Source organism: Hyaena hyaena, unplaced genomic scaffold (genome assembly GCF_003009895.1).
Source record: "Hyaena hyaena isolate Hyena2069 unplaced genomic scaffold, ASM300989v1 scaffold_103, whole genome shotgun sequence".
Taxonomy (NCBI): domain Eukaryota; kingdom Metazoa; phylum Chordata; class Mammalia; order Carnivora; family Hyaenidae; genus Hyaena; species Hyaena hyaena.
In genome coordinates, this window is record NW_024080735.1 from 701180 (window position 1) to 724225 (window position 23046).

At 41.9% G+C, this 23046-nt stretch overlaps 1 protein-coding gene and 1 non-coding gene across 3 annotated transcripts in view; one reads left to right on the forward strand and one right to left on the reverse strand.

The window, feature by feature from the left end:
- The window catches only part of DISP1 (dispatched RND transporter family member 1), a 145590-nt gene that overhangs the window by 27343 nt on the left and 95201 nt on the right, over positions 1–23046 (forward strand). The window lies entirely within an intron of this gene.
- LOC120234170 lies at positions 6686–6787 on the reverse strand. The gene has a single exon (XR_005529007.1). It is a non-coding gene; the product is annotated as a U6 spliceosomal RNA (small nuclear RNA).

The window sequence follows — 23046 nt, forward strand, 5'->3', positions numbered from 1 at the left end:
ACTGTCTCAATAGTATCTGTTACAGCTCTTTCTTCCCGACTGGTGTCCAGTCCAGGGTCACACATTGCCTGTAAGTTTCCTGTCTTCTTCAGTTAAATCTGGAATAGTTCTGGAGTCTTTCTTTACTTCCTTGACCTTAATTAACATATTTGGAAGAGGAGAGATCAATTATATTGTAGAATTGACCTCAATTTGGGTTTGTCTAATGTGTTCTCATGATTAGATTGAAGTGTCATCATTTTGGTGGGAAAGCCACCAGAGGGTGTTGTGTCTTCTCCGTGCATCCTTTCTGCAAGCAGCGATGTCAGTGCGAACATTACTGAGTTATCCACCAAGTTTCTCCACTATAAAATTGCTGCTTTCCTATTGTAGTTAATAGGTGATTTGTGGGGAGATACTTTGAAGCTCTAAGTATCTTGTTCCTCCTTGGACTTTCACTTCCTCCTTCCAGACTTCCATGTTTATTAGTTGGTGTTATGCTCTACAAAAGAACTTCACTTTTGTCCTTTTTAAAATTTATATTAGTTCAAACTCATAGACTCTTATTCAAGGAATTATATTCCTTATTGTCATTAATTATTTGATGCTTGAATTATTGCAGCTTTGGTCTGGGGGAGCTCCTAGCTACAAACTGTTCCTCTGTCCTTTGGATATGTTTCCATAATTCTTCAAGGATTTCTTACTTTTAGTGTAACAAGATGTGGTAAGTTCTTCATGTCCTTCTTTACCCCAGCCTTTTCCAGGGTGGTTTGGTTCCTTTTTGTGGAGAAAAGTATTTTGAAAGGAAGATCTGGGTGTGCCCAGCGCTACTAATGTGTTGTTGGTTCTAGACCCTGTTAGGTCTCAGATTCTTTCAGACTGAGCCAGGAAATATGTGTATGTGTCTATACCCACGTCTCTGTCTGAATTCAAGGTCTCTATCTAAATGAAGGGTTTACATCACTCCAAATCACGTCCAGCAGCCCAGGATTCATTCTAGTCTCCAACAGTGGGAAACTTGGCTCCTGAAAATGTTTTGTGTCCCTAGTATCTTGTTGAAGACTTGGCATTGAGTGGTAAATCCATGTTTTAAGGATTTGGATGAATGAATGAGTAAATAAAATAGTTACAGTGTTCTCTCTAAATATATCCTCACTGCTGTGACCAATATTTGGCATGATGTGGATGTTAAATAAAACTATGTGAACAGTGGTTCTTTCCTCTCCAGTATCTTCATGTTGTATTTTCAAACCAGATGAGATAGGACTCCATATAAGTATTCTTATTTTTTACCATTTAGAGCTCAGATAAATTATTCAATTAATATGAACAGTCTTTTTCCAATAAGAAAAATCATAAATAAAAATAAAATTGCTCTGTAAGAAAAACAGTTCTTTAGGGGCACATGGATGGCTCAGTTAAACGTCCGACTTTGGGTCAGGTCATGATCTCGTGATTTGTGGGTTCAAACCCTGCGTCGGGCTCTGTGCTGACCGCTCAGAGCCTGGAGGCTGCTTCAGATTCCGTGTCTCCCTCTCTCTCTGCACCTCCTCTGCTCACGCTCTGTGTCTCTCTCTGTCTCAAAAATGAATAAATGTTAAACAAATTTTTTAAAGAAAAACAGTTCTTTTGTTTGAAAAACCTCAGATTTGTTGAATTTGTTTGAAGCATTGTTGAAAAGATTTCCATTTCTCTAATTAACAGAAATTGTAGCTAGCAGAGTTTGGCACTTTTTCACATTTGTCAGCTCTGGCGACATGAAATATTTTCTTATTCTGAATTCTCTTCCTGAACCCCCTGCTGTCAGACAAAAAGAATTTCCACGTCACTGCTGCCTGCTATGAAAAAGGATGCTTGAGGATAACTTTTGAGCAAGTGATTAGAAACTTCTGATAACCTTCAGACTCATTGCCAAATTATATTAACTGTGAGTGATCTGGGGGGGAAAACAGTTTCATTCACCTATGCCCGCAAAGGTTGTAGATTTACAGTTTCGGACAGCCATTAATGACGTTCCCTCTTGAGGTGGACTTTTTTTTCTTAAACCTCAGGAAATGTAGTCTGTTTTTCTCTTGTTATAATTAAAACTAACAGTTCCACAGCCCATAAGCTCTTATTTTATCCCTTTTAGAAACTTGTTTTGAAAACTGCTTTATCCTTTTCTGATTTTTCTGTTTACCCAAACTATGTTACATGTGGCTTGTGCATTGTAACTCCTGGCACAGAATTCACCGTGACATTTCTCAGGAGTCGTAATACCAGAAAAGTAGGAAAGAAACGGGGTGAGTTTTTGTTCAGGAAGACTCTTCCATACACTTGCCTGGGAATTGATTATTTTTTGTTTTAAAGAAGTTGTTTTCCAGAAGTTTCTTTAACCCTTTATAGAAACATTTAAGTTTTTTGTTTGTTAAATGTTTAAACATTTATTTCAGTTTTCCATGCTCATCAGGAGGAGTGCCAGGAGTCTACATGTCTTAAAACTAAGAAAAATCAAGACATTTTAATTAACACTTTGTTCTTGAAAGCCCTTCCTCTTTGAAGAGAAACTAAATAGCAGTTTACATAGTCTGTTCTGGGATTCAATTTTAAAGGTAAATTTTTATGGATTTCTGTCTTTAAAGTATAGATATACAAAGCTAAAATCCCAAAATTGTTGTTTAAAAGATACTTAGTGGGCAGTGAGGACTTCCGGTCGCCTCTTCTGGTTGGTCTTTATAAACGGAAGTTACTCAGGCATCAGCCTGCAGTGATGATTTCCGCACAACTGCAGTGCTCACTTTTACAGGCCAGTGCATTTGGTCTATTTCCAAAAGTGCCTTTGTACTTTTACCCAAAATTACTTTTTAATTTTCTCTTTGAATTTGCACTTGGGGTCCCCTACTTGATTTATGGTAATGCCATTGTGTCTCCCAAGGAGCCGACCTTGGAGCCCCACCCAGCTCCAGTGGCGGGGTTACTGCAGGGAAGGCCCCTCCCCCCCCACCCGTGTTTACCTGGGTGAGTACGTGTCAGGCTCCGCCTGCCCACCTCTTCCTTGTCTTGAAAGCAGAGGATTGGAGGAAGGGTTGAGCAGAGGGGCCAGTGGGGTCTTTCTCCAGGTTGGTCATCTGCTGGGTTGTCTGGTGCATGTTCTCCCCTCACTCTCTGCAGACGCACCTCCATCCTTAGCGGAGGTGGCTTTTGTCTTCAATCCTTTCTTTTACAGGACAGTGTGGCCTCCAAGGTGTGGGGTCCATACATGGTATTTGGGGTTTTGTATCTCCTTCTGTCATGCGTGTTTTGGACAGAGATCAAGCAGATTAAAATGCAGGTACGTGTTCACATCACTCAGGAAGTCAGGGTCACTTGTGGCTGGGAAGTAACTCCTTGTCACCATCCCTGTATATCTGCTGGGCCACTGCTTCTGCTGGTTCCATAAGCGCAGAGTATTCGTAAAAATGAGACACGAATCTTGTAACAGAAATATGTTAAAATATAACTGAATTAAGCCCAGTTATGGAGCAGGCTGGTTTGAATCAGAAAACCATCTGGGGTGCAGACCTGTAGGCCTAGGCCATCTGCGCATAGGGTGGTGGGGGGCAGCTGGGTCCCGGCACTGGGGATGTGGGTGGGGGGCGCCTGGGCAGCTGGGTGTCTCTCCTACATCTGTAACCCGGGGACAGAGCGGTGCCCACCTCACACACTGTTCACGTTTGATAAAGATCATTTAATAAATGAGTGGGCCCTAAAGCTTTGGGGTTACTTTTTAATTTTATAAACGAAGAACCTTAATCTAAAAACTGAATGGCTGAGGTGGAAATGGAGCCAAGTTTCTCCATAGCTGTTCAACACTTACTACACTTTTTTAAAAAAATTTAAATTCTAGTTAGTTAGCATACAGTGTAGTGTTGGTTTCAGGAGTAGAACCCAGTGATTCATCACATACGTATAACACCCAGTGCTCATACTCCTTGATGCCCATCACCCATCTAGCCCATCCCCCACCCACCTCCCTTCCAGCAGCCCTCAGTTCCCTGTATTTGAGAGTCTCATGCTTTGCCTCCTTCTGTATTTTTCCTTCCCTTCCCCTGTGTTCATCTGTTGTGTTTCTCAAATTCCACATATGAGCAAAATTATATTTTTGTCTTTCTCCAACTCACTTATTTCGCTTAGCATAATACTCTCTAGTTCCATCCACGTTGTTGCAAATTGCAAGATTTCATTCTTTTTTTATCGCTGAGTAGTACTCCATCATATATATAATATATATATATATATATATATTATATATATGATATACCCCATATCATATATGTACCCCATCTTCTTTATCCATTCATCAGTCGATGGTCATTTCTGCTCTTTACATAATTTGGCTATTGTTGATAGTGATGCTATAAACATTGGGGTGCATGTGCCCCTTCAAATTAACATTTTTGTGTCCTCTGGATAAATACCTAATAGTATAATTGCTGGGTCATAGGGGAGTTCTATTGATAATTTTTTGAGGAACCTCCATACTGTTTACCAGAGTGACTGCACCAGTTTCCATTCCCACCAACAGTGCAAGAGGGTTCCTGTTTCTCCACATCCTCGCCAGCATCTATTGTTGCCTGAGTTGTGAATTTTAGTCATTCTGACACGTGAGAAGATGCTCACCATCATTCATCCTCAAGGAAATACAAATCAAAACCACGATGAGATATACATTTTATTTTTTTTAATGTTTTTTATTTATTTCTGAGAGAGAGAGAGAGAGACAGCATGAGCAGGGGAGGGTCAGAGAGAGGGAGATACAGAATCTGAAACAGGCTCTGAGCTGGCTGTCCGCACAGAGCCTGACACGGGGCTCGTACCCACAGACTGTGAGACTATGACCTGAGCCGAAGTTGGACACTTAACCAACTGAGCCACCCAGGCTCCCCTGAAATATACTTTTTTTAAAAAGTTTATTTATTTTGAGAGGGGGTAGGGCAGAGAGAGAGGGACAGAGAGAATCCCAAGCAGGCTACACACTGTCAGCACAGAGCCTAATGTGGAGCCCGATCTCATGAACCATAAGATCATGACCTGATCAGAAATCAAGAGTCAGATGCTTAACCAACTGAGTACCCCCAGGCTCAGCCCCTTACTACACTTTTTAAAACATTAATTTTATTATTTTCAAGATAAGTAATAATTGGAACTGAGCCAAATATGTATACTGTGAGATTTTTAGTTATATTGCTTCAATAAAATGACCATTATAGTTGTGATTTAGTATATTATTTATAAATAGCTAATTATAATGGTCTTATGGAAGTACTTAAACGTTTTGCTTTCTTGAGTGGTTAAAATATTTTTTCTTCCAATATTGTTTGCACAGTTAATTTGTTAGTAAATCCTTTTGTGGAAGTTTTACAAAAGTTCTTTTAGTAAGTTATTGTCTCTGCCCTGTCAGAAAGTCTTCACTCATTGAGCAACATGGGATCATTGAGAATAGTGTGAAGGGACTAGACATTATTGAGTTCAAACAGCTCATTGTTTAGAGGAGGAAGCATACATCCAAGTAGTGACCTAACTTCCTAGTGTCCTGTAGGTGGTTCATGTCAAAGCTGCATGCATGTAGAGCCTGGGATTTGTGGTTCCCTGTCCTGTGTATCTTTCTTGTAAACCCTTGACCTCTAACCACCAGGGAACATAATTTAGTGTCTTGACGCACAGCTTCATCTGGCCAGTGTGTTAGAAGTGCTACAAAATGGGACATTGAGGGTCAGCCTTACATGTAACATTGGGTTAGAAAAGCATGGATGGACCTTGAGGGTGTTATGCTGAGCGAAATAAGTCAGGCAGAGAAGTACAAATATCTTGTTTGCACGTATAGGAGGATTAGGAGGAACTTAACAGAGGACCAAGGGGGAAAAGAATGGGGGAAATAGTGGGGGAGAGGGAGAGAGGCAAACCATGAGAGACTCTTGAATGCTGACAAAAACTGAAGACTGATGGATGGGGGGGGGAGGGGGGATGGGCACGGAGAGGGGCACTTGTGGGGATGAGCACTGGGTGTTATATGGAAACCAACTTGACAATAAACTATTTTAAAAAAAAAATCTATCACCACACACACACACACACACACAGCAGCTTTTCCCTCCCCCTAGCGGCTCGCTCACGGTATGTCTGTCACAGAGGGGTTAATGAGAGGGAGCCTACGGGGAAAGGGTTAGGGGTTGGCAAATAGTTACTTGAAGGTGTGAACATGTCTATCAAGAGAAGGGTGAGTGAAAAATGCAGGGAATACAGGAGGCTATGTCTACACTCTGAGTAGTTTTGCAGGCATTAAAGAGATGGTGTGAGCTCTGCATCTGCTGATGAAAGACATAGCCAGATTAGTGGTGAAAATGCAGAGTAACATGTATTATGTTATCAAAAATTAGAGAAAACCTTGCATGTGTATATTTGTATATGACATATAATATGTCTATATATGAGGAATGTGGGGATGTACACACACACACACGTTGTGTATGAGGTGTTTCTATGATGTGAAGGAGCCTGGAGGACTAGCCAGGCAGTTAGCATTAATGGTCTCATGGAGTGGGATTTGGAAACACCGTTAACTGTTTCTTTGTTTATGGTTATATTGCTTAATTTGTTGCAAGAAACATCTGTTACTTTTGTTATTAAAAATACCTAATAAATACACGTTAAAATCAACTGATAGTTTTGGTGTATTTATGAGTCTTTAAAAGATAAGGGATATTTCATGAATTTGTATGCCATCTGTATACAGGGGCCATCGAATCTTTTCTGTGTTGTTCCAGGTTTAGTGTATGAGCTGCTGGAGCAAAGTTATTTCGTTGGTAGCGGGTTTTTTTTTTTTAAGTCAGTTAGTGGAATTTCCCATGGAAGAAATACACAGATTACCTGGGTCCTGATTGACTCAGCTTGGATGGTTTCTAACGCACCAAAATTCTTCAGTAATAGCACAGTTAGAAAGGAACATCGTGAGGCTAATTTTCAGATGTGCTTTCCCTAAGATCAAAGTCTCCAAATACTTATATTTTTGATTCTAAGCATTTTCATCTTATTAAATTCATAATCTGTTGTATTTAGCAGTAAGCTGATTCAGGTGGTATATTTGCTAATGAAAGATGAATATTGTTTCCATGTGAAACCAAGGCTAATAAATTCTCACACCCATGATTTAATTAAGACTCAAACCTTCCTTTTTTCAAGAAATGAATTGCCTAGTGCAATTACAATTTTTATTTAAAAAGAGAACAAAATAAACTCTTTGCATTTTGCAGGTTTTCTTAAATTCTAAGGCTCTGAGCCTTCAACAACCCCAGATAAGTGCAGATGCCCTTGTAATTTTCCAACACCAGGGATGCCTTAGGTCCTAAGATGTTTGTTTGTTTTAAGTCACAGTTACTAATAAAAGAAATATATTTTTGAATCTAAATATTTTCTGGAGGTTTGTTAGTCATAGGTTTTATGTAGTACTAACAAAGCCATTATTCACATAAAACTTAAACACTAGTCAATTTAAGAACTCTAAGAAACATACCAGTAGCAATTTGAGTGTATCTGGGACAGAGAAAATATTAATGCTTTTCTTGGCTAAGGTCTGTGTGGTATTATCAGTTGGTCTTGTGACAGGCTTTTATTTTTTCATTAAAGTATCACAAAATTAGTATCTTGAAAGACCACGAGAGTGTAACCAAGCCCTGATTCAAGCATTGCATGTCAGCAAGGAGTTCTTCCTCTCCAAGGAGCTGGAAAAGCCTGCGGAAACTGTGACCAGCTGATCTAAACGCTCCTAACTTGAAGGGTTAGTTGATTTAGGCTATGTTACACAGGGTGAAACAGATATAGAGAGAAAAACACAGAGGTCTCATCTCCTTGATCTTTCTACGATTGTAGAGATGCAAGTAAATCAATCCATATAGTAGCTTTTCAGATGCAGTTGTTACAAGAGCCCTTCATCAGGTGGACCTGCGGTGGTCATGGCTCTGAGAGAGATGAGACCCTTACTGCAGTCTCCTGACAGTCTGTTAGGAATTAGTAGCTTACCTAAAGTGCCTTCTAGTGGTTGGTGCAGAAGTGCTGGGAATAAAGTCTGAGCAGCAGCAGATGTTGTCTGTGCCCTCACGTAACTTTAGAGCCTAGTGGAGGAGAAAGAGGTCAGCTCATCAGCCAGACACATGTATATGACACCTGTAATCTGTCAAGTGCAAGGTCCTGTGAATCCCTCTAACGGGGGTTATTATGGACTGCGTATTTGTGCCCCATGCCCCCATATTCATAGGTTGAAACTCTGACCCCCAGTGGGATGCTGTCTGAAGATGGGGCCTTATTCTGTCTTGAGGGGGGAGTCCTCTGCATGGGATTCTTGCTCCAATAAGAGACAGGGGAGATCTTGCTTCACCCCCTCTTCCTGTGTGAGGAAGCCGAGAAGGGGGTTCTCACCAGACCTCCACTCTGGCACCCTGGTCTCAGACTTACTGGCCTCCAGAATGTGAGAAATCGGTGTTTGTTGTGTAAGCCCCACAGACTAGGATGTTCCAGTCCCCCAAACTGACTAGGATGGGGGGGATGTGAGCTGGTGGGGGAGGTCATGATAGGCTTCCCTGTGAAGTGCCTTAGGGCTGGGCTTTGCAGAAAGAGCAGGAGCTCAGTGAAGAAGAGGGTAGAATGGTCCAGCCCAAAGGAAGAGCCCGGAAGTGCTGCAGGAGGGCGCTGCCTTTAGGAGTTGCTGTGAGGAGGTGGGGGGATGGAGTGGTAGCCCCGGGGGAAGGGCCCAATGCCCAACAGGCCAGGGGGCGAAGGTCCAGGCACGTCTGCAGCACCCTGAATACCCAGCTGGGTAACTTGGGGCATGAGAAGAGCAGTATGTGCAAGATACTGATGGGTAAACTGGGGTCCCTTAAAATCAGAGTGAACAGAAGAAATTCTTAAAGGATGGTTTGGAAACAACTGTAAACAACGGGACGTTGTTAGGAGGTCTTACTGATTGATAGCTGGGTGGCCCAGAGTCATGAGTTCAGATCGCTGCTGAAAACAAGAAGAGAGTTGAGAGGCAGAAGCTGCATCCACAAACCAGTGGGTAGTTTTTTCCAACATCGGTGCAATTGGCAAAGAGTTCTGGTCCTCTGTTAGTCCTTTTTGCCGATAGCTGTTAATCTTAAAGGTCACCATCTTTAAATATAATAAGAGTGCACTGTTGTATAGATGCTTCAGTTTACAGTGTTCTACAAACACAAAGTTAAAGCCTAAAATAGTGAAAAATATCAAGGAACTTAACAGTATTTTGAATGGAGTCCTTTGTTACCAAAATGACCAAGGATATGGTGACCTGTTCTCACCGCCAGATGAAATGTTTGATACATTAATGTTCTCAGTGTTTTCCACACAATACGGAGTTACACAGGTGCTTGCTGAGGCTGACTGGTACGCCCAGAGCACCATGCAGTGTGTCCCGAGGTGGGTGATCAGTAAGTGGCTTTGTTGGTGTGGTGGTTCCTGCTCCTCAGGGTCAGGGTCCCCCCATAGGTGGACCTGCTCCCCTTGGTTTCTGAGGCACTTCAGGTGTCTCTTCAGAAATAAAGAGGCGGCCAGAGATTGAGCAGAAGGAGGAAAGGTGGGGGCTTGGGATTAAGAAACTGGTTAACAAGAGAAATAAATCTCATTCCTCAGTGGTCACATTTAAAGGCTGCTAAGGAGCCAACTCATTCTGAAAACCGTCAGGGAAAGGAAAGAACCAAGGACTTCAAGTGTAAATTAAAAAAAACAAGAGAAGTACAAAGATAAACATTTTTAAATTAACATTTACCATAAACTTCTATTATAGGAATGGACCTTTATTTAACTGGTTCCCTATTGATGGAGAATTTGTTTTCTCCTTCTCTTCCACCTCTTCAGATACACAGATGGTGCAACAGATGTCCTCGTTTCTGTTATTTTGACAAACTTTTAGGTTAGTCGTAGGGAAAACTGTGGCAATGGGACTTCTGGGTTAGAAGGTATTTTTACAGGTGTAGTAAAAATATTAATAACCTCCTGATGTGTTGTCCTCTGGAAAGGTCGCCCCACCCTGTCACCCCACACACCTTTGTCTCAGGAGTGTCTTAGTTAGAGCTAGCCTAGGCACAAGTTAGAGCAGCATCTCAGTGTTGTGACCTGAATGTAATTTAGTTTTGAGTAAGTTAATTTGCATCAATTTTTTTTTTTTTATGTATTTCTGAGAGAGGGAGAGAGACAGCATGAGCAGGGGAGGGTCAGAGAGAGAAGGAGATACTGAATCTCAAACAGGCTCCAGGCTCTGAGCTGTCAGCACAGAGCACGACGCGGGGCTCGAACCCATGAACCGTGAGATCATGACCTGAGCCGAAGTCAGACGATTAACCAACTGAGCCACCCAGGCGCCCCCAATTTTTTTTTAATGTCACATTTTTTGGCTAATGCATTTTATTCATTTCTAATCCAGAGTCCTTAAATATAATGCTTTGGTTGGCTCCAGGGTGCACTCTGGCTTCCGTTCTGCTTATGGCCATGTGGCTTCACAAGGAGGCACAGTTGCTGTGGCAGGAAGGTGTCTAGGGGAGCAGCTGACTGTATGGTGCATCCTGATCTTCTCAGCACAGAGACCGGAAAGGAGAGGGAGGGTTTCTAACGAGTACGTTACGGATATAGCAGTTTTGTAGACTCTATAAAGTTGTGTGGAAATATAATGTTACACTTTTTAGAAGTTTACTTACTTTTGAAAGCAAAACCTTTAATCGTCTTTTTAATTCTTTAAAAAAAAATTTTTTTTTAATGTTTTATTTATTTCTAGGAGAGAGAGAGAGACAGTGTGAGCAGAGGAGAGGGTCAGAGAGAGAGGGAGTCACAGACTGAAACAGGCTCCAGGCTCTGAGCTGGCCGTCAGCACAGAGCCCGACGTGGGGCTCGAACCCACGAACCGCGAGATCATGACCTAAGCGAAAGTCGGAAGCTTAACCGACTAAGCCACCCAGGCGCCCCTCGTCTTTTTAATTCTTTTTTTTTTTTTTAATTTTTAATTTATTTCTAGGAGAGAGAGAGACAGCGTGAGTAGGGGAGGGTCAGAGTGAGAGGGAGATACAGACTCTGAAATTGGCTCCAGGCTCTGAGCTGGCAGTCAGCACAGAGCCCGACGCGGGGCTCGAACCCACGAACCGCGAGATCATGACCTAAGCGAAAGTCGGACGCTTAACCAACTAAGCCACCCAGGCACCCCTCATCTTTTTAATTCTTAAAAAGATCTTTAAGGGAGGGATGCCTGGGTGGCCCAGTTGGTGGAGTGCCCGACTCTTGATTTCCACTCAGGTTGTGAACCCAGGGTTGTGGGATTCAGCCCTGCATCAGGCTCCTCACTGAGTGTGAAGCCTGCTTGGGATTCTCTCTCCTTCTTTCTCTCTCCCCTGCTTGCCTGTGCTCACTCTTTCTCTCCTAAAAAAAAAAAAAAAAAAAAAAAATCAAGTGCTTTAAGCCCAAGCAAGTACCTTTGATGTCTGTCAGTCATACCTCAGTACAAGTGGCATTGGTTGTTGAGGACTGAGGATTGCCGGATTGCTGGAGGAGGTTGTAATAAAGACATGAGTGAAATGCATCCTGTGTTTTAGTGACCTCATGAGTGACGACTGGAATGACTAATAAAAAAAATTTTGGAAATTATATAAGGAGTATTCATATATTATAAAATAGTTAATTTCTCTAAAATGTAGTTGTCTACATTTTCCCCTATAGGTAACGAAGAATATATTTTAAACATACAGTCATTTTTTTTAGGACGTAAAACTTATCAACAAAAGAAGAAGACAAAAAGCAAACTAGTAATACTGTAATTTCATTAAAAATGAGATTGATACCCATGAAATATAAAAATAGAGATTAATAATAAGACCAAATTATTTTTTTAAGTTTATTTATTTTGAGAGAGAGCACATATGTAAGTGTGAGTGGTGAAGAGGCAGAGAGAGGGAGAGAGAATCCCAAACAGGCTCCATGCTGAGCATGATGTGGTGTTCCATCTCCCGAACCATGAGGTCATGACCTAAGCAGAACTCAAGGGTCTGACGCTTAACTGACTGAGCCTTCCAGGCACCTCAAAGACAAAATTTTTAGTAGACAAAAGACCAATTCACAAAAGAGGACATAAAAAAGATTTACTTCCCCTGGTAAGCAAAGAAATGTAAATTTAAAATGAGATACTATTTTCAACTGTTAAGATTTAACAAAATATATTTTAACACTTCATGTTGTTGAAGATTTGTGGAAGTAAACAGTCATGCATTGCTTGTGGGGTATAGGTGGGCAGAATGTTTAAGAAAGCAGCTTTAGGGGCGCCTGGGTGGCTCATTCGGTTAAGTGTCCGACTTCAGCTCAGGTTATGATCTCACAGTTCGTGGGTTCAAGCCCCATGTCAGGCTCTGTGCTGACAGCTAGCTCAGAGCCTGGAGCCTGTCTTCAGATTCTGTGTCTCCCTCTCTTTCTGACCCTCCTCTGCTCATGCCGTCTCTCTCTCTCTCTCTCAAAAATAAATAAAACATCAAAAAAAGTCTTTAAAAAAAGAAAGCAGCTTTATAATATGTATCAAGACTCCACTTCTGGAAGTTTTAAAGAAATGATAATATAGGGGCGCCTGGGTGGCTTAGTCGGTTAAGCGTCCGACTTTCGCTTAGGTCATGATCTCGCGGTTCGTGGGTTCGGGCCCCGCGTCGGGCTCTGTGCTGACTGCCAGCTCAGAGCCTGGAGCCTGTTTCAGTCTGTGACTCCCTCTCTCTCTGACCCTCCCCTGCTCACGCTGTCTCTCTCTCTCTCTCCTAGAAATAAAAAAAAATATTAAAAAATATATATTTAAAAAAAATAAAAAAAATAAAGAAATGATAATATATATGCAAAAAAGTCATGCATAAAGGTAATTCATTGAGGTTTTTTAATAATAAAAATCAGAAACTAAATGATTATTAGGAGATGTTTGAATAAATTATGAGGTATCTATGTGATAAGAGTATTATCCAACCGTTACAGTTTATACTTATGAAATTGAACTTGACAATTTGGTTATAGTAAGTGGGGAGAAAGCAGGGAGCACAATCTCTGTTGTACTTTCAAGAGAGAAACATGGGCATATAAACAGGACTGGAAATCTATGTGCCAGGATGTTAGAGTGAATTTGGGCTTTGGGGTCACAGGTGTGGTGATTTTACTGTTCATGTTTTTCAGTGCAGTCCCGTTTTTCTTCAGTAGCATGTGCTACTTCTCTGAGCAGAATGAGAGCAAATACTACTTCCCTGACATCACTTCCGAGATGACCTTTCCATGCCAGCGAATGCATCCCACCTTTGTCTTTGTAGCAGGAATAGACTGCTTATCACGGGCAAGACCTTAGGTTTTCTCAAGAGAGAGCAACATGTTCCTCTTTGTACTCAGAATGAAGACAATTCTGCGGAAAGTGTAGCCTTCCTGAGTGTGGAGAGAGCTGCCTTTGACTTGGGGGTGCTCATCCTAAAAGTTCAGCATCTAGAAGAGTTATAGGGAGGTGTTACATGCAGCAAGGTCGGTTTGAACTTGTCTGACTTTGAGAAGACTGAACTTGTCAGTAAGCTCTGGTGTCGGTGACAAAGAAACATCTTGGTTTTTCACCTTAATGGGTTTTAATGAAGGAACAGGATGTTCAGAAAAGCACTTTTATTTTTCTTCTTAAAGTTCTTACAGTGGTGAGGTGAGAGCTGGGCTTGCCACTCCAGGGTGGAGTTATTGACAGAGGTGACTGGCATCAGGGTTATAGTTTGAGACTATAAAATTAGCAACACAGTATTTTCAGTTGTTATGCTTGAAGGTTTGTACATACGGTCATTTGTACTTTTGGTTTTGGTTTAAAGGAAAAACACTGCTTTGACAATCTTTAATTCTAGACTTTAGAAGGGACACAAAAAATATTCCTATTTTGGAAAGATTTTTCCCACTCATAGAGTGGAACAGATTTTTGGGTGAGACCTTCATATATGCTTACGTGAGTTTGTGTCTCCAACTTGTACATATGAAATGAGAATATCTTACCAAATTAAAACATTTAAGAAGGCAGTTAAAAAGGAAATTTTGACAGGTGCCTGGCTGGCCCTGTCAGTGGAGCGTGAGACTCTTGATCATGGTGGTGTGAGTTCAAGCCCCACGCTGGTGTAGAGATTGCTTAGAAGTAAAATCTTTAAAAAAAAAAATTTTTTTTTTGAGGTAAGGACTTTAACAATTAGTATTTAGACAAACAGCAAATACATTCTTTTCTATAGAATTAGAATCTTGACAAATCTTTAAAGGAACTTGCTATGTGAGCATACGAGGAACTTGTCTGATTTCTTTCTGAGACTGATGTGGAGAAGTTTCAGGATTTCTTAATGTTTCCCATCGTGATCTATTTAACGTATGTGTTCCTGTTGTGAGATAAAATACTCGTACACTGCAAATCATGGAAGATTGCAAATATAATAACGTTATTTTTCACTGGTTTTTCCTCATCTTTTAAGATTTAGCCTCTAAATTTAATTCCTCCTTGCAGGTGTGTGAATTTTCCTTCACTTCTAGACAGCTGTTCTAGTCACTGGCGCCACAGAGCAGCTTTTTCTCTCTCTAGTGTAGAACTGTGGAGACGGCAGGAATTTGGACGAATTCTGTGGCAGAGGCAGAAGGAGGAGATTTGAGTTGCGTGGGCTCTTGTCTTATCTGCATTACATTTAAAAGTATCTTTGTCCAGAGAGGGAAGAAGAAATATTGCAAATTTGCAGGTTAATATAAAGGGACTAAAGTCTTCTCTTTGTAACTTTGTAAATGGAGAAAAATATTCTCTATATGTTTCCTTTGTTCTAGTTTTAAAACTTCGTAAATATTTCACTTTTAGGCCATTTCCCATTTGTCTGACTTGGTTTTCCCTGGAATTTGAGTGAACAAAGAAGACATTTTATGATGGTATCATATAAACTTACCTTCCTGTGATGGGGCTGCAAACAAATGAGGACACCATAACTGAGAGTGTGTTAAATGTCAGCACAGGATGTCTGTGAATATTCAGAAATTAATACATGCAGAGAAGTTAAAAATGTTATTAGAGACCGTTATTGCACAACTTTGAAATTGTATTTTCTGGCCTTTGGTCCTAAGTTCTTCCACTTAATAGACATGTACCCGTTAGGAGTGATTAATTTCACTCTGTGCACATTGTACCTTGTTGCTATTAGCTCTCGAAGTCACCATGTATAACATGATAACATTTTAAATTAACAACGTGAAGACAAATCTCCAACAGCTAATTGGTAGAATCGACAAATGAGTGTCATGATTCGGTACCACAGCTAAAGATGTACTTCCATTTGGTCCACATTTTATCTGTGAGATTCCCCCCCTTGTGACAGCCACTGAAACTGATACCTAAATAAATGGAAATTAGGACCAGAGTTTTCTTTTCTTTCTTTCTTTCTTTTTTTTTTAAGTAAGCTCTATGCCCAATGTGGGGCTTTGAACTCACGACTCAACTGCAAGAGTTGCACACCGTACTAACTGAGCCGGCCAGGTGTTTTAAAAAATATATTACATATATTAACACTGTTCTCACTATATTCATGTATAAATAATAAAAAATGTTTTAGTGAAACAGTTTTTGAACCATCAATAAATAAAACAGAATAATATGTTATTTACATTGTCCTATTAAAATTTCTAATTTTTTTAATTTAATGAATTTTTTGGTATACAAGTACATTTCCATCATTTATATTCTAAATTGAGGGTATATACTCAAGGGTACTTTACCCATGAGGGGTGGAAGAAAAAAGTTTAGATTTCACTGCCATGTAGCAGAGAAAAAAATGACTGTCTTTTGAAAAAATATTGAAGACAGATGTTAATGGTTTGCCAGGTGGACTAAACGAGGGTCTCCTTAGGGTGTTTGCAGGACATCTGACCCTGAGAAACTGGGATCGCTCAGTACAGTGTAGATGGAATTGGGGGCCCTTCACTTGGAACTAAATGTTTGTGGCAACAAAGTGTCCCTCCTCTCCAGGGCAAGGGACCCTAGAATTGAGGTGACCGGCTAGTATATTACATTAAATGGAATTGACCTAGTTCCAGTTCATGAGGGTTCTAAGGATCTTCAAGAGAAAGTAATTATTCCAGGTGTGTGGTGGTGAGTGTGCACGGATTAACCCACCCTGGCGCTGTGTAATGTGAGTGGCCTGCTTGGAGCCCTGTTTAGTCTCGGTCTCTGAGACCAAGTGCCCAGACTTTGTGATCTCTGGCACCTTTCACTGTCTTAAAATTGGTGAAGGATCTCAAGAAGCTTCTGTTGATAGGAGTTCCAGGCATCAGTCGCTACCACAGCAGGAATTAAAACAATTTTAAAATAGTCATTGATTCGTATAAAACTATTGCATGTTAACATAAATAACATTTCATGAAAAAATAACTGTATTTCCCAAAATAAAAATGAGAAGAATGGCATTATTGCACATTGTTTGTTTATAGATCTCTTTAATGTCTGGTTCACTAGAAGACTGTGGCTTTCACGCTCATTCCACTCGTACTATCACAGTGTTGCACATCATGTGGCCTCTGGGAAACTATTGGACACTCACGGCCAGTGAAAAGGGGACTGACGTCACATAGATCTGACCTTGCCGGCAGCCTGGAAAGGCCTGTGGGAATCCAGGCTTTCCCTTCTTCCTGGCTGTTTGTGGCCTGCACAGGGCCAGGGGCTGGATCTGCTTCTCTGGAAGGCTCCGGGGGCTCGGCTCCATGCCATTTGGGTGCTCCAGCCCCTGTCTCAGCCCCCCCGCTGTGTCGTGGTCTCAAATCAAGCTTCTGCAGCACTCTGACACCTCACAAGCCACCAGGGTGTGTGTCTGCTGAGCCCAGTAAAGGTGGTCTCTTCTAGGTTCACTGAAAAATAAAGAGACAGAATTTGCTCGGTTTTTAGATTTTCTCTTATAAATTATTCATATCTGTTCTTTTTGTTAGTAAACGTTAGCTGGAAAGACAAATGAAAAGTTGTATTATTATTAATGCAGGACCTTGAAATGATCATACAAAATTCATAAGCTCGTTTTTTGTTGTGATATATAGGTCCTTGGTTCAGTTTTGTTAAAACTATATATACAGAGTAATATTTTCTGCAATGAAATCACTCCTAATTTATGTTCTAGAATTAAATATATCCTGTTTCGTGCCATGTCACACAGAATCAGCGTGGTATTTCATACAGAGCACCGTGACATTCTGGTGTCCTGCTCTGTGAAGAGGTTTGAAAACCCTGCAGAGGGCGACTTGGGAAGTGATGTTTAGGTCTAAGTTGCTGTGTGTGATGAAGCGTCCAGAGCCCTTCCATCTCGGCCATGGGGAGACCAGGGCAGAGCCTCGGTTGATCCCTCCTCTGCTAAGGTGATGGGAAGGCCAGGGCAGAGACTCAGCGATCCCTCCTCTGCTCGGGTGGTGGGGAGGCCAGGGCAGAGGCTTGGCGATGTCTCGCCTGCTCACATGATGGGGCTGACGCTCAGGCCTCTCCTGTGTTTCTCCTCCACTCCACGTTTTATTGATGCTGATGGCAGACAGGTTGAGGAGCAGGGACCCTGAGTATTGGGTGCGGAGAGCCAGGGCGCCCAGCTCCATTCTGGGGGTTGTTAGATGACGCTCCCAGCGGCAGGGGCAGCTGCCACACCTGACCGTTAGCCTTGTTTTGTCCGCCGACCGATTCAGGCATTCGCGCATCCAGATGTGTGCTGAGGACCCTACCATGTGCCTTAGAGTGGCACTGAAGAAGTCAAAACACACTAATGCTGGTGTTCAGAGAAAGCTTCACTGACTGTAAGAAGACCGTGTTTGAGTCTCCCTGGTAAATATTACCTGCCTTTCTTCCTCCAGGAGGATTAACTAGTGCGGAGGCTGCTCTTTGAAGCTCCTGGACTTGCATGGGCTCAGCCTGTCAGCCCAGAGGTGGAGGAACTTTGATGTCAGAACTGTTTGGAGACCATCTTAGGTTGCGTTTCCTTTGAAGCATCGTAACTCAAGGCGATCTCTGCATACATAGGGCCAATCAGTTGACCTAGAAAAGCCTAGAAAGAAAAATCCCTTGCCAAAAGGGAGTTGAAAATAGCTACAGGTTATTTGAAACATCATGTTTACTTAGAGTGTCAAGAGAGATTATTTGGAGTTAATGTAGTTTCCCTAAAGGCACAGGATTAGTTGTTCAAAATGATTCCTTATGGGAAGTTACGATTGGCTGTTAGGCGTCCCCTCGGGATTCTCTGGGCTCCAGTGTGTAGATGTCTCTGGGTTGGGCCGGTGTATGGGTGAGTGCCGAACTCTGCATAGACACGTAGTGTGTAGTCAAGATGTTTTCGGTAAAGGGTTTTGAGTTGGAAAAAATAATCACAGAGGCTGAACGTTCGGTTCAGAGATACCGAGTTATCAAGTTTCTTTTCCCTGATGTCAGATTAATGGGAAATTGGATACTGAAAGCTGGTTTGTGTTACCTTCTTACACCTTAAAACATTGCTTGTCAAGACAGGCACATTTTTTGAATACTTGTTTAAATACTTGAATTACAAGCCTTATTTTCCTGCCGGCTTCTCATCCTTCCGAATGGCTGTTCTGATTACGACCGAGCATCTGGACATTTCTCAACCAGATTAAAAGAAGCTTGTCAAACTATTTTCTTTTCCTGTTACTCTTACATCTGAGGGTCAGAATATGTACTGGTTTCAGGGATAATAGTTTCTTGAACTAAGTAATTGTTTATAAATATCACACTGCTTTTTAAAAAACTTTAATCTTGTTTTTTTTTAATTTAATTTATTTAAACTAAAAACAACAACTGCATTTCTCCTACCCTCTTCCTCTCACCCCCCACTCCCTCCCCCCACACCCTGGCAACTACCAGTCTATTCTCTGTATGCTTGAGCTTGGGGTGTTTGTTTTAGACCCCACAAATAAGAGAGATCATACAATATTTCTGTTTCTCTGACTTATTTCAGTTAGCATAGCACCAGGGTCCATCCATGTTGTTGCAGATGACAAGGTTTCATACGTCTTTCTGGCTGAGTAATATTCCACATTATATGTATACACACGTAGCACAGCTTCTTTATCCATTCATCTGTCGGGACACCTGGGTGGTTGTAAATAGTGCTGCAGCAAACATGGGAATGCATGTGTCTTTTCAAGTTAGCTTCTTCATTTTCTTCAGGTAAATATCCCAAAGTGGCATTGCTGGGTGGTAGGGTAAGTTCTATTTTTAACTTTCTGAGGAAGCTCCACACTGTTTCCCTCAGCGGCCACAGCAGTCTGCTTTCCCACCAGCAGTCCCCCTTTCTCTGCATCCTCACCAACACCTGTTGTTTCCTGTTGTTGCCACCTGTGTGTCCTCTTGGAAAAGTGGCAGTTTGGGTTGTCTGCCCATTTTAAAATCACATTTTTTTCTATTGTATTGTGTGCGTTCTTTGTATATTTTGAATATTAGGCCCTTATCAGATGCATGAGTTGCAAATATCTTCTCCCATTCAGTAGGCTGCCTTTTTGCTTTGTTGATGGTTTCCTTTGCTTTATTACTTAAAAATATCATATTATTTTTGTGTTTAATATTTTCATGTTCAAAATAATGGTGTCTTTGAGGATGGAAACAGAGCATTTGTCCTAACTTAGCAGGTTGGAGTGGGCTGGCCCTTCTCCCTCTGATTATTTCAGCCACTGATTCTGGGTCCTGGGCCACTTGGTCTCTGAAATGTCGATCGTGGAACTTGACAGTGTCATGGTTGTGGGAGGACCAGCAAAGTAGGTCAGAGTGGGTCTGCCTGAGTGTGGAACAAGCTAGCATTTCATACCTGTTTCATTTGAGACCATCCCTAGTAAAGGCTCAGCTTTCTGGACTGCCCCCAAGTAGTACTCACTGCTAAGTGATGTGTGCGTGGTGGAGGGAGGCTGCTGGGAATGTCTAGTGTAGGGTGTGCCTCACATGTTACGTGCCGGCTGCTACTCGGTGTGAGCGAGATGGAGCCAGTGTCTCCGTGGACGTGTACTGTATGCACATGTGTGTAGAATATACCGTCTTCTAAAGTAAAAAATTTCAAGCTGTCACATATATTGCACAAGCCAATTTTTTGTGGCCGTTTATTTAATGAAAAGAGTGAAAAGCTCTACTTTTAGTTTTTCTTTAAAAAAATTTTTTTTAATGTTTGTTTATTTTTGAGAGAGGGACAGAGCGTGAGCAGAGGAGGAGCAGAGAGAGAGGGAGATCCAGAATTCAAAGCAGCCTCCAGTCTCTGAGCTGTCAGCTCAGAGCCCGAAGTGGGGCTCGGACTCAGACTGTGGACTGTGAGATAATGACCTGAGCCAAAGTCAGATGCTCAACTGACTGAGCTACCCAGGCGCCCCTCAGTTAAGTTTTTCTGAAGCAAGGGTGCACCGAGGGCGAGGTGATATTAGAGCGTCCACTGGAGGGAAGGGCTCTTCAGTCTTCAGTGTCTCTGTGTCTGTGTCACTGTGGTGCGTTGAGGATTGAGACACCCCAGCAGGGGCCCGAGCAGAGTCCACACTCTCGCCCACAGACTGGGGGAGACAGAGTGTCTTCCTGAACATCCATGGCGCTTTTATCAGAACTACAAAAATTTAAAAGTTTCTTGTTATGTTATTTTAGTGAACAGCCTTCTCTTGAGTTGCTGCTTCTGTTCATTGTCTCAGTGGGATTTGTTGTTGTTGGAAAGACTTCTAAGAGTTTTCTTGGTTTATTTACTTTCTTGTTTTTAGCCTTGCAACCTTTTAGATAAATAGTTCCTTTCTTCTGAGATTCTAACCCTTTCTTCGAGATTCTACCCCTTGTTAAAAACACATTTTATACTTTGAGTCATGTTTGCCGATGATGGTATATTTTGGAAAAGACTGTTGGGATCCTCTTTGAGGTCAAGAATTTTTAACTAAGAATGAGGGAAGAAGAAACGTCCAAATCCAGGAAAGCTAGTATTAAATAAATTGCTATCTAATCCCTTTAAAGCCAGGATTGTGTTTGGCATCCGGTTACCTTGTATGCGTTGTCTGCTGACACGATTGATGACAGGTAAGTCTGTTTTCCCCCAGTAAGTGCTTTTCTGCAGTCCCTGCAGATTCTGGTGTGAAAGGAACTCTTTCAGGATTTTCTGATGAAGGACGACAGAATGCACACACTAGCACTTGGGATGCCATCTCTCGGCTTGTGTGATTCCGTTTTTCTTCCAAATGTAGTTTTGCATTGGTTTATCATTTTCCCCAGATGACTATCTTTCTCATAGGCACAGCCACATGTTATTACAACAATGTGAAATATATGTGCTTTGGGCAAAGCCTAAGAAACATAGAGAAAAGGATAATGGGTGAAAAAAAATTTTTTTAATTTCTTTATGTTTATTTCTTTTTGAGAGAGAGAGACAGACAGACAGACAGAGTGCGAGCAGGGGAAGGGCAGAGAGAGAGGGAGACACAGAATCTGAAGCAGACTCCAGGCTCTGAGCTGTCAACACAGAGTCTGATGCAAGGCTTGAACTCATGAACCGTCCATGAGATCATGACCTGAGCTGAAGGCAGACGCTTAACCGACTGAGCCACCCAGGTGCCCCTGTTGGCAATATTATGTTTTCTTAAATATTAAATGTCAGCTGGAAAGCAGAAGTAAATTGATGAATAGTACATTATTTAGTAATAATTCTGTAGGCTGGGGTTACACTCTATGGAGCAAGAAGCAGTCAGTAAATAAGTACATAAGTAATAGATGATTAAGCTAATTTCAGATAGGGATCAGTGCTTCACAGATGGGGAGAACTAATCTGTTAGTTCTGTTGGGCTGATCTGTGTTATAGAAGATGCTAGTACAATTAATCACACAGATAAATGGTGATGAATGCCATGCGGGAAAAGTAGAGTCCTGTGAGACCATATTAATGAGAGAGGTGAGGACTAATCCATTCTGAGGGAGACAGGAAAGATTTCCTGGGGGAGGTAACATGAGCTTGGATTTGAGTGTTGACAAGGTGTGTTAGTTTCCAGGGGCCGCCGGATAGAGGGCCAGCACTATGGGTTACTGTCTTAGTCTGGAGACTGTAAGTCTGCGACCAGGGTTTGAAGGAGAATGTCTCCCCGCCTCTTTTCTAGCCTGTAGTGATTTGCTGGCAGTCTTTAGCGTCTCTGGCTTGTAGACGTATGTCATCCTATCTCCGCCTTCATCCTAACACCAGCATTCTCCCTGTGCGTGTTCTGTGTCCAAACTTCCCTTTTTAATAAGGATACCAATTGTATGACCTCATGTTAAGAAATTACTCTGTATTAGCCCTGTTCCAAATGAAGTCACATTCTGGGATATTGGGGGTTAGGGCTTCAGTGTATGAATTTGGGGGATATAGTTCAAACCACAGCGCCAGGAGTTTGCAAAGTGAAGAGGGGAGGGGAATACCTTTTTCTTAGGAAATGAGGACAGCATGTGAGTGTCTTGTGTTGGAAAGAAGCGTTGCTCACTTAAGGACGGACTTGAGAGCAAGTTCAGTGAGGTGGCCCCAGAACATTCTGAAGGTGGGACAGGTGTATGGAGGCCACGTGGGTCCTGAGGATGGCCTGAAGGAAAGTGTGATTGCCACTTCCAGGTGGCAACACCCAGTAGACAGAAATTTGTGTGTGTCGATCAGGAGAGAGGCTGAGGCTCCAGAGAAGGACCTGGGGTCAGGGTGTTCAGGATCAAACTTGGCTAAACTTACTCAGGAACAGTGTCTCAGGTGGGAGGGCTGGGACCGACACGTGAGGAGAACCCAACTGTGAGAAAGGCGTCAGAACAGGAAGCCCATGACATGGCAGAGAGAGTGACATGCAGTAGAAATACCCGGTTGCTGGGCATCTAACTCTTGGTTTTGGCTCAGGTCATGATCTTTTGGTTCGTGAGGTCGAACCCCACATCAGGCTCTTTGCTGACAGCCCAGATCCTGCTTTTGATTCTCTGTCTCTCTCTCTCTGTCTCTCTCTCTCTCTCTCTCTCAAAAATAAATACATAAACTTAAAAAAGAAAAAGAAAAACTTGGGTGGAATCCTGCT